Raw genomic sequence first — 12,568 nt, 5'->3', positions numbered from 1 at the left:
GCCCGTACGGCTTTAAACCCGACCCAGTGTGCCCTGAGGGACCCCCCCGGCTTTTGTGTCCGTCGGGCGGGACTGGCAGCGGATCCTCCTGCCCGCACTGTTTTGGGAGAGAGGAGTCCCCTTGGCCTTTTTGCCGTCTGGAAAGCAAGAGTCAGGCCAACGGATACTAAACACGCTTAAAAATCCCACTGTGTTCATGCACTGCTCTGGGGTCCCTCACTGTCTTGAGAAGTGCTGTCCTTGCCTGTAGTTTCATTGTGATTTTAACTGCAGATTCTCCTTAGATGGATGATGAAACAAGCTCTCTAAGTTTCTTATTAAGGCTTGTTAGTGGAAGTAAGAGACTTTTTAAAATTGCGGCTTCTAAGAAGAAAAGCATCTGGCAGACAGATGTGCTGCTTCAGAGCTGTTTAGTGCCCAGGTACAATAGCGGTTTTAGATGAGCGTTCAAATAGGGCCTCTAGGCACTACCATAATGTAAATGTTTATTACTAGTACTATTAATAAACGTGAACCAGGATTGCTCTGGTCTTACTGAGGGGGTAGAGCTGTTTCTGTTGCACTGTTGACTTATTTGCTGTTTCACGCCTTATGTAGGGATAGTTTAGGATGGTTCGTTGTGGCAGTTGCATCACACCATTCACACAGTATTCTATACTTTGGAAAACCCTTTGTTTTCAGGCTGGTGGGACAAAGACAGTGAAAAAATGGTAGTTATACTTAGCACTGGATTTAATTCTGGTCTAGCAAACTGGATGTGTATTTTGTGTTAGTGAAGATCCACGTGTGATTCATGACTAAATTCACAATGAACTGGGACAACTCATAATTAATCCTTTCTGCTGCTATTTTGTTTTCCACATTTCAGACCTACTAACTTCCAAAGGAAAGACAGAAAGGGTGACTCTGAGAGAAGAAATTAGGACAACCTTTCTTATTAGCTGTCACATGTTGTTAGCTGCCATATCCACTAGCACATGAAGAGAAATGTGGTATAAAGGGTCCTATTGTAGGCAGCAGCACAGAAGAGGGAAAAAAGAATAAGAGGTAACTGAAACTGGGTAAATCTGGCTGTTTGTGCAGCTGCCCAGAAAGCAATTGGGATTAATTTTTAGATGAAGTGTGGGATAGGGTCTTTGTGTGTTTATATTAGCCACTGAAGAGTAAGGAGAGCACCACTGACTAAGGCTGCAATTTTGGGATTTATCCACATGATTTAGAGTTATAAGTCACTTTGGAAAGTGGGAATTAAGCTGCCAAACCACTTAGGGTGATGTTTTCAAAGGCATCTAAGTCAGGTACGTTTGATGTTATCAGCGTCTGCCTTAGGGATATGGGTAAAGTTATGTGAGTTATTGATGTATCGTTTATGGAGGGTACATGTGCACAAATCAGCAAGGCCATTTTGTTTCACTTATTTAAAACTCTTTTGTTAGACTGCAGCAGAGAGAAAACTCCAACAGTAAGTGAACTACTTCCAGACTATACTGGTAATGGTCTATAAGTCTTGCATTTATTAGATGGCTGGTTTTCTACCATAATATTTTGGTAGCAAGCAAGAACGATCATCTCCAGATGATACTGCATGGACAGATCCTCCTTTTTCCTTCAAAAGCCAAAAGCAATTGCAGGCTATCAATAATATTTCAATAAAACTGTTGTTCGCTATGGAAATGTCTATGAGACCTCAAAACTATGAGACATGTTGATTGCTGTATCAAGACATGTGATGCTTGTTGTCCAAATTGCAGATAAGAGGACTTTGCCTCCAAGGCAGAGGCCCACAGGTTTAACTGGAAGCAGCAGTAAATAGTGCCAGTCACCTTTCGATTAATACTTTAGCCTTGCAAATCATTCAGTCTTTTGGAGAACAGTATTTTAAGTTTGCATTATACTTCATTTAATGTGGCATATAAAATCTTTCCTATGAAAACAACTCAAAAAAATCTTTCATAAGATTTTGTGGCTTAGTATTGGTACTTTGTTTAATGTATTGTAACAATGTTCCCAAACTTTGGAAAACATACCCTAGAGCAGTCCAATTAAGTTGTGTGCGAAAATAATGCTTTGGTTAGAAGTACAACCACATGGTAACGCTTCCCATGAGGAAGGAACGCTCTGCCTGTTTTTTTTGGTAGAGCTATGAAAAAGGACCAAATGGAAACAGGACAATAAGGTGCATTGATGGATGCAGTAGATAAAGGGTGCTGCTCTTTATTGTGAGTCTGTTCCACTTAAAAGCGGTTACTAAGGAGGGGTAAGTGCTGAGTTCAGTCTTTCAGAAAACCTATTTTGGAATCCGCAGGAAAAGCTCATGCAAAACCTGTTGCTTGGTTCATGCCAACAGATCACCAAGGACTACAGCTCTGATTTATCTGTGGTGTCAAAGCTCTTGCCAGAGGAGATGAGGATCTTTATTTCCAAAAGCAGAGAAAGGTTAAATGACTTGCCTGAGGGACCCACTCGGCTGACAGCAGATCTAGGATTAATTAAAATACCTGAGATTCAGTGCGGACTGTGGCCAGGGACGCTGACAACTCGGCAGCCAGTGTATTTTCCTGACCAGCGGACGTGAACTCAGTGACACCTTAAGCACCCCAGTTTTCCTTATGTACCTTCATCAAAGTCAGTGGATGTTCCCAAGGGATGAATTTGACTTGCTCCATTTATGCTGTGCTGTATCTGTATAAGAAAACCACAGGGAGCAGCAGTCTACCTCCATGACCACCCCAGGAAAACACACCAAAGTGCTCTGATTTTTGAGTCACAATGCATTAATCCAGAAGTAGGATTTAGTTTCTACTGTTTAAATCTTAAGATACAGCTGCAGATGGTGTCTCCAATAGATATTTTGCATATTCTGAGTGGTTGCTCTGATCACATTTGGTGGAGCAACAGTAACACCTAGTGGCTGAACATGCCAGTCCAGTGCCTCTTTCTTTCCTTCCCTTCAAGAAGTACGAGTTGGAGGGGACACGGTGTGATTGACAGTTTTGACTTGCAAGGCCAACACTAAGGATCTTCAGGGATTTGCCATTTTTCCTTTCAACCCCCCACCATGTTCTGTTTTCTATTAAAAGTGGTAGATGAAATATGAAACTCTTCCTCCCACCTCCCAACCCCCTTCACTTTTCTGGCTCATGGAGGAGGTTGTTCTAGTCCATCTTGATCTGTGGGTGGGTGGGCTGAGAGTGGCCGAGCCTGCTGCTTCCAGCTTGGAGCACTCAGATTTCTGTAAGGAATCCAAGCTGCTTTTTTTTTTCTTGTCTGAAAAGGATCAAGCAGATCATCTGATGGAGGTTGGTGACCTCAGTGCATTTGATAATGTGGTGTTAACTTGCCTGCGTTAAGGCAGACCAAGCCGATCTGTTCCAAGAAGGACCGTTTCTTAAGATGTGGTGTGCAGGATTGTTTGCCATGGTCTACTGGGAATGCTAATTCATCAGAGAGGGACCTCCTAGAAAAATAGCATTTGAGAGGAAGGAACCCACAGATGTTTATTGTGTTAGCAGGAGAGCCCTTCAGAGGGTCTTCTTTCCCCCTCACAGGGGAAAGATTCAATTTTGCCATGGGAAAAAAGCATTAAGCAACAGTATTTCTGCTAAAGCCCAGATCATTTGCGTTTGTAAATAAAGCCTAAACTCCTTGTGGGAATTACAGTACTGAGACATTATAGTCTCATCATATTCATGCTGTCTAATTTTAGGCTTCTGGTTTAGGTATTCTGAATTACCCTGTGGAAGCATCTATTTATGAGAGACTTCACTGCCTGTTGATGGAGCTTAGACTCGTGATTGATGCTGTGGATGCATGTTCTTTCACACAGGACATAAGCTTGGATCACCACCCACTCAAAGCAATATTGCCTCCATCCACATCCTCAGCTCTCTATTTAGCTTCCTTCCAATCACCTGTTTAGATGGAATGGATTAAACTGAAAATCAGTCTGATGCCTCTGGAAAAAAACAAAAAACAAAAAAAACCCCAATCAGCTCAAGAACCTGTTCACTGCGTAACTGCACAAAAACCTGGTGCTGACGGAAAGAAGGTAACGAGGACCAGTGGGGACATGGCCAAGTGGGACAAGGATGGGACCATTTCTTGTGGCTACTGTGCAGATGTACATTGAATTAAAGTGTGCCTATAGTCATACTGTTAGTCAGAACTTAAGTTTGGTGTTCTCAATACCTGTTTGTGAGAGCAGTCAAAGATAAATACAGCCTGATGGTGAGAAATGAGAAATATTGTGCTGGGATGTATTGGGCACCCTCTACTCATAGGAGAGAGCATGGCAGCCTTGTTGAGCTGGGCAAAAACCTTTTCTTTATGTTTAGTAAAAGCAGTTCCATAGGTGGTAGAGTAAAAGGTACTGAAATGACAATCAAAGGATAACTGTTATTTGTGATTCACAAGGGCTCATGGAACCTTTTCTATTAGAGCCCTATGCTTTTTCTTTTGAATACAAAATTTCAAAGTAAGTTTTGTTTCTTAGTGACAGCTGTGCTGTCTGCCACCTGGCTTGGTCTGGAAAGAGCCTACGTTTATTAACATTGTCTGATGTATTTATTCACTCAAGGTCAGACCCTCAATGATTTCATAGAAAGCAAGTGGAAAAGCCTGTATTATCTTTAGAGAGACTGCCATGTGGTCCTATAGGAGAGGAGATGCTACTGACAGGAAGTTTTTGTTTTCTCTCATTTTCATCCTCTGATTTGACTTTCGTGTTTCTTTGGCGTTTATGGCCAAACACGGGAGTTCCTTAACCCTGCAGCCCTTTCAGGCATTATGTTTCTGTGAACACCCTGGGCCAAATCAGCTGTCTTTTCAGATGTCTCACATTCATTTTAATTTAAGGCTCAATTACCTCTTGGCAGTATGCCATCAGAGACAACAGATTTATACAGTAATTAGTATCTTTTGAGGAGTCTGGCACAAGACCTCAAATCCTTGCTCTTTTGCTTAAGTACCCGGATAACACTGATGAATGTTTAACTCTATACCCTCCACTTAAAAATCTGTAGCCTTGCTAATTTTGCTTTGATTCTCTTTGACACCTGGGAAAAGTAGTACACTAGTTTCCAATGCTTGACTCACTTGCAAACTCTTCATTTGAAATGTTCTTCTTACTATCTTATGGCTACAAATACAAGTCCGTGTGAGACCAGCACTTTGACTGAACGTGGCCTGTCACTGTGGACTTGCTGCAATTGAAAATCCTTGTGTTTCTGCAGGTAGGGGTACAGTCAGAAGCAGTGTGTTGTACTGTGTATTTAAACACCATGAGGAATCTCTTGGAAATATAAAAAGTGAAGTAGACTGAGTACTATAGAAGAATTCATATTTAGTACAGGTAGTTGGTCATGTAGTATTGAATGGTTTGTTATTTCATTGTTCTTCAATAATTTGAAAACTTAAATCTTCTACTTTTGGCTTGGCTAGTAATGTTTTCTTGAGCTGGGTTATAAAAATACCATGCTTCACCTAGGCACAGATTGTTATAGTTTTCATCTTAATTAGCAAGCTCCAGATTTAGATGGATTAATACAATCACTCTTTCTTTCTTTTGCTATAAAAGTTCAGGAGTATAATCTGTCACTTGTGAGAACATAAAGAATTGGACTGGAAGCATTCCAAACTCTTTACTGTAAGTGTTCAAAGATTTAATGGAGTCCTCAGTCATAAAATCTTTAATTTGAACTAGACCTTTATATTCTCCATTCTTAAATTCACTGTTTTTACATCCAGGGGATTTCCTGTTATCCAAGTACATACGGAGGCCCTTTATTTCCCTCTGTGTGTGTTTTTTAATTCAAATCAAATGTAAATGTCAGTGGTTGATTGCACTTAACCTCCTTAGGTTCATATTTCTTATTTAATTGCACTATATTTTAAGGTTTAAGGCTATATATTTACTGCTGTTAATAGCACACCATATTTTAATGAAACTGTTATCTTCTGCAAATATATACAGAACAATGGAGATTGATTATACAGGATCTTTCGAAGAAACTGTATCTCGAAGCCATTTAAAATGAATAAACACAGCGGAGAGCTTCAGTTATTGTAGCTTTTTACCTAACATAGCTTCAAACCTAAGGAAATGAATGGTTGGGTTACCAAGACTGTTTGTCCTCCTCTTCCCCAGCCAGAGCCTGCAGCTCAGTAAGTCGCTCACCATAACCGCTGTGTGCCAGGGCAGATGTTCTGAGCTGTGCTTGTGCTCAGATGCTCCAGAACTGCAACGCTGCTTTTTCCAAAGTCCACTCACCTCTGCTGTAAGCTGGCCAAACTCCTTCTCTGCCCAGCCGACAGCTCAGCTCTGTAAATCTATTGTCAGTCAGATGAGGGAAGGCTCAGAACATGGAAAATAATTATCTAATTTTCTTGAAACCTCTGAAAAAAAGGCAAGTATTACCTAGAGATCATGTATAGAAAATCTGGGACAAATCTACTGTGCTCCGCTAGAAAGCCAGCCAGCTGAACACCTGTTTTCAATGCAAAATTGTGCATCACCCTACAGTTGGGGCACTGCACTGGGTTTTTCACAACAATCCTAGAGTTAAATACTCAAGATGTGGATTGAGCCAAAAAATGTTTCGCCGTGAACCACTTCTTTCCAGGCATACCACGAGGCTGGTAGTCTTGTCCTACCACTCCATCGCATACCAAGAATCTCCTTAGTCTGGTCAAAAGCTTTTATTTCATTTGGGGGGGGGGCAACAATCAGTTTAAACATTTCATAGTATCTCACAGACTTTACCATTTCCTTTCTGCCAAGAAGGGAACAATTTATCTCTCTCTTTAGATTACATCTCATCTTCCTTATTTTTTTTTCTTCCCTTATGGCATTATTTTTACTATTTATACCATATAATTTTTATTCCATTTCTATTATCCTTACAGTAACCATGATATATAACAAAGCACTAACACCTGTGGTATAAAGGGAAGCACTGAGAGATTGCCCGATGACTCTGGGAGGTCAGGGACTTCAACCAGATTCTTTCTGGGTGTCGATTGACAGCCTGTGTATCCTTCCTGCCTGAGACCCGGTGGCATGAGGGGTTGTGAGCCAGTGTAATCCCCAAGGATTATTTAGGGATTGGGTTTGCATCTGTAGAGAGATTGATTGCCCGTAGGCAGCACAGAAAATAGAGAGAGATGAAGAGCATTTGTTGTGGTGAAGGACAGGTCTGCATTCTGTGTGAGAGGCTGGATATTTGCAAAGTACAATTTAGTAGTTCTGGTTTGGGTCATTTAGAAATGGAAGCGAGGAGAGAAGGGAAATCTGCATGCAACTAGTTCAGGAAGGTGCTCAGACTAAGCTTGTTTGACAAAACCACCCAGAGGCCCCAGAAGAGGAATGGATTTTGGATACCAAGCTCATTAGGTGTGGTGACATTACAGTATACTGTGAACACCTAAGTGAGCATTAGTGTAGATGTGCATAGCCAAGAAATACTTGGATCCAATTGCCTTGCAGTGACTTTAGCCTTTAATGCCTACAATTATTCTTTTGTCTTTAGCACCTTAGTTGCCTTTTTATTGCTTCCATGGAGGAATCTGTAAGAGTCAAGAGAGAAGATTAGGTAGAGAGCCAGCTAAAGAGCAAGGCAGTGCCACTGAACACTGTTGGAGTTTACTTAAGTGATTGCTCTCCTTAGAATGAATAGAGCAAAATGTTCATAAAGGTAAATTGATAAATCTGGAGAATATTCTCTTTAAATAATCCCCAGAGCTCTCAGCCTAACACACAGCTGTAGAAAAAGGCTCCAACAACTGGACAGGATGTTGGGTTGCATTACGGTAAGAACAGAGTATATATCAAGAAGGTGTTGGTGTTATTACATAAAACACTGGTGAGTTGTTGTTGAGAGAGCTTGTTTCAGTACTGCTCGCTCTACCTAAGAAGGATATGATTAAGGGGATAAAGCAGGGAAAATGAGAATAATACTGTGCCTTTCAGCTCTGAGTTATAAAGCAAGACTGAAGAGCTTTGGTATTATCGTGTTTAAAAATAAATCTTGCTGTGATTCAGTCAACGATTTTAAAATAATGAAGGGGATTAATCACATTGAAACAGACACAATCTATGAAAACAAGGAGACTTAATTTGAAAAATAGAATCTTGGGAAAAGAATGAAGACAGAGAAGGGAGAGGCTCGTGTGAATGCTTCAATAAATGTGTAATGTCAGTTATCAGTGGGGTCCCGTGAATCAAGATGGACAGTGGTTTAGAGCAGAGTAAGGTGAAATACGGGTGTGACAGTTGGATTGATGCTGTTTACCAGTAACACAGCGAGACAGTGAAAGCCATGCTGGAGCAGGCTCTGGGGAACACCTGCAGCAAAGAGCGATCCGAAAGTCCTGCAGCCTGGGTGGGGAAGACCAACATCGGCAAACGGGCTGCGGGAAGGCACTGACTGGCGAGAAGCTGGCAGTGTGGAGACAGACGGCTGGCAGGTAAGGAGTCTGTGGAACAGGGTCGAGGAGAGGGAGAAAGCGTATGGCTGCTGTTAATCTGCCTTAACTGCAGACAGTTAAGGTGAAAATACTGGAGGCAATTTCTGGGCAAAATTGTGCTGCGGAGGTGGTGGTCCCTCTACAATGGCTACAGTGTAGTGACTTTCAGCTTGCAGCCCACAAACTTTTGAAGGACTATAGCCAACTTCTAGGGGGCCTGTGAAAGCCAGCTAAGAAAAGCAGATTATTGTGGTTGGGCCTCATTGTCATGGACCACACGGGAGGTTCCTAGGAGATTTGAAAAAAATCAATAAAAGCTGGAAAAATATGAATGGAGCATACAGATTTGCTGTGTGGAGGGAAGAGGACTCCGGTCTACCCACTTGCATCCCCCCAGTTCATCTGTTCCTTGGCTCCACAAGGCAGGTGGCACAACCTCTGGTGTGTGCAGGAGCTGGGAAGAGGGTGCTTATTTCCATAGTTCCATAAATCCTTTCTTATCTGTTTTGTGTGCCCTTACTTGTGTATTTTGTCAGGAAGGGAGTGAGCCCACTGCCTTTTATGTGACTTGCACAATATAGAAGGAGAACTCAGACTACTGTTCATGTTGATTTGCTGAAGTCAGGCAACCTGAGTCCATGGGGAAACTGAGAGAAGTAGGAGGATTTCAGGGCCAGAGCCCAAAAGGAGACATCCTTTGGTCATTAAAGTTCTTTATTCTCTGAGATTCGTAGAGACTCCATGACTCAGGATGGATTTTCAAATCGTCTAAAGCATTTGGACACCACTGAATTTCCATATTCCGTAGTCAGTGACTCCATTCAAAATTGCAGCCGGATATCTGGTATCTCCTTCCACTGCAAGTTATAAAGTACTTTGTTTTGTTGTAGGAGTTCAAGACCATCTGTGGTCTGGAGAGTTTATAAATTCAGTGTTTATCTCCTGTACAGCATGAAGCAAGCAGGCAGCCCTCAGTGACTGAATAATGTTTAATGAACAGTTAATGAACAGGAACATAGTTTGAGGATACAGACATGGAGACAGATCTCCCGGTGTTTTCTTTAGTGACCTCAGTGATGGAAGAGGGAGCATGATTATTAAATCTGTAGATGAGGCAAAGCTGGAGCCGAGTGCAAGAACACTGGAAGGCAGGATTAGAATTTCAAGTGATCTTGACAAATTGGTGATATGATCTGAATAAAATAAGATGAAACTCATTAAGGACAACTGGAGGGCACTATACTTTGGCAGGAATAATTTTAAATAGCAAATACAGGATGGGGGAAAGCCAGGCTAGCAGTTCTGCAGAAAAGGTAGAGCATCCCAAACTAAACATGGATTAACAATGATGTACAGATGTCAAAAAGGCAAATCCTCAGCAGGGCAGAGGTATTGGCCAGAAATATAGGTTATGGGGACCATACTGTGAGACAGATATAGACCAGCTGGAAAGTCCAGAGGAGAACACCAAAAAAGAATCAGAACTGTATAACATGTGACCTACAGGGAAAGTCTGAAGATGTTGGCATTGTTTTGCTTCTAGAAGGCAAAGAGAGGTGTTAAAACATCTTTTAAAAAAGTACTTTGAGGAATTAAAAGTCTGTTCACAGAGAGAAGGAATAGTTTTCTACATCCATAATGGAGAAAGTAAGACATTAAGAGTTCAAATTGCAACATAAGACTGAGATCGGATGTTAAGAAAAACTACCAGTACAGAGCGCAAAGCATTGGAATAGGTTCTCATCTAAGGTCAATTATTTTGTCAAAGTCATGACTTCCGGCTCATTTCTTGTGCTGCAGACAGTATCACTGCCTATCATGTTTACTGTATGCTAAACTGTTTGTCTAGGTGTGACACTTTTTTCAGTTCTATTCTATTTTCAGTTCAGCTGTGATTGATTTATTCCAAGTCAAATTCAAGAAGTCTTCACACACTAGCTACCTCCAGCTTAAAAGGAAAAACACCACAGTCACCTAAAATTTTCAGTTTGGCTCAGGTTTTGTAATTGACATGTTTACAATAACCCTAGTAATCTTACATTTTAACTTATCGTAAAGATCTTGAACTCTTACTGTTACAAAGCTCTTACCCATCTCTTCTAATTTTCTAGGGTTCCTTGACTACTTTTTTATATCACAGTGAATTAATATAGGCTCCTTAGGAAGCTAGAAGGGGGTTACCCAAATTCTTTTTGTTTTAGATGGTCTTGTCAATGACTTCTTTGTAACTTCAAAAGGACACTTCATAATTCTAAAGCTCCATAAGGTTTTATCAACTAGAACAATCTGCTTTTCCTTTGGTCTCTTCTTAGTACCCACATGAAAAGTGTACTCACAAAATCCAAGGAATGGGCATTTCAAAATGTGTTTGCCATGATTCTAACAACATTGTGACTGTCTCTTTTTTCAGCTAACTACTGACCTTTGTGATACTGCAAGTAGTGCTGAACAGTTGAGATGGCATTGCAGTTCTGGGGCTAGACTCTGCTTACAGGTATGACAGTCCTTTTCTACCTTTTTGAGCGAATTTTCAACCTGAAAACATTGAAGAAAACAAATCCCTCTTTTGCTGTATCATTCCACTGTTTTTCTTTTTGCAACTGAACAAAAATCAGACTAAACTTTGAATGTTTCTTTTAGCATCTGTATTTCCGTCCACTTCATTTATTGCCTGGCTTGCACGCAGTGTATATGTTTAAAGACATTATCGATATTTTCACAGAACAGTTTCTAATGTCTTATGTCCCAGGTATGCCCGATGGACTGGGAAGCCTAAAACTACTCCTGATTGTGTGAAATTGTGTGTGCCCACACATGTCCAATGGATTAATCTTCTGACGTGACAGTGTAAAGCTGTCACTGGCATCGAAGGTGAGCAGTGTGGGGAAGGAACACCCTCCAGGGACTGCATTTTCATGATAGCAAAATCAATACGGTTGGTTAATTGAAAACCCGGCCTTTGCCTCTAAACTATTTCCTCCTGTGCTTCCATGCGCTGTGGCTTTCCAGTACGTGCGCTGCCTCTTCTACCTTGAACTGAGTTGGTGAAGTACATCCAAATAATTTATTTAGCCTTGATTTCCTGGGCAAATCTTTAATTAACATGCTTATGCACAGGCATAAAAAGTGTAGCTTTATATTTTGAAATAGAGTATGTCTGGTTTATAAGAATAGGTCTGCTCAGATTTCAAGGGTTCTCTTCTCAAAGCTAGTCCTTCTGATAAATTGCATGAATTATGTTTTTCTTGGCCGTCTTTTTTACCTCCATCACTGTGTTTCCAATTTATCAACATAGTTTTGAGAAATCGTTAGAATATGTTGCACTCGTAAGCACCGTGGGGAGAAAAAATATTCATTTATTACTGCTATTGTGTTTAATTATACTATGCATATCTAAATGACTAAAATGAAATGTCATCTTTAATTCTCCCCTTACAGTAGACAATATCACCCTTTCTTCTCTCTTTCCAAAACCAGCTTGAAAGTTAATTTTTCATTTTCATTTTAAATCAGCCATACAGAGTAGAAGCAAGTGTGCATTAGGGACAGGGCAGAAGTAATGGGAGTCTGGAGATCTGAGCTCTATTTCTGGCTCTGCCTTTCGCTCTTTACAGTCTTCAGCGAAGTCATTTGACCTCTGGTCTCCAGTCTCTCAGTTCATGAAACAGGAAGAACGTTTGCTTCCTACAGATGTCTCTAATAATTTGCCAGAATCATGTCTTGTCTAATCACCTGTGTTTAATATCTCCTAGAGTCTTACAAAGTCTGTGAAAGCTGAAGCAGCAAATTTTGCATGCAACTGAAAAATAAAATGCTCTTGGACAGTTAAGACTTGAAGACTACGAAGAGCTTCCAAAGGGGCTAACCCAAGCCAGGAGAATAGGTCAGAAAGGCACTGGTGCTGTTTAGGGCTGTTAAATACTGATAAATGATCTATCCTGGGCTGTCAGGAGGGGGAATGGAGTGTGTTTGGGACAAAAGACAAGCCCCCAGTACACGGCCTGCAGCAGCAATAAGCTGCCACAGGTGTAAGCCCAGCTGCACCCAGTTTGGGTATGCACACACAGCTGAGGATGATCACCTAGATTGAAGGGGAGGGGAGAGG

Source organism: Caloenas nicobarica, chromosome 17 (genome assembly GCF_036013445.1).
Source record: "Caloenas nicobarica isolate bCalNic1 chromosome 17, bCalNic1.hap1, whole genome shotgun sequence".
NCBI classification, from domain to species: domain Eukaryota; kingdom Metazoa; phylum Chordata; class Aves; order Columbiformes; family Columbidae; genus Caloenas; species Caloenas nicobarica.
This window is presented reverse-complemented; position numbering follows the sequence as displayed.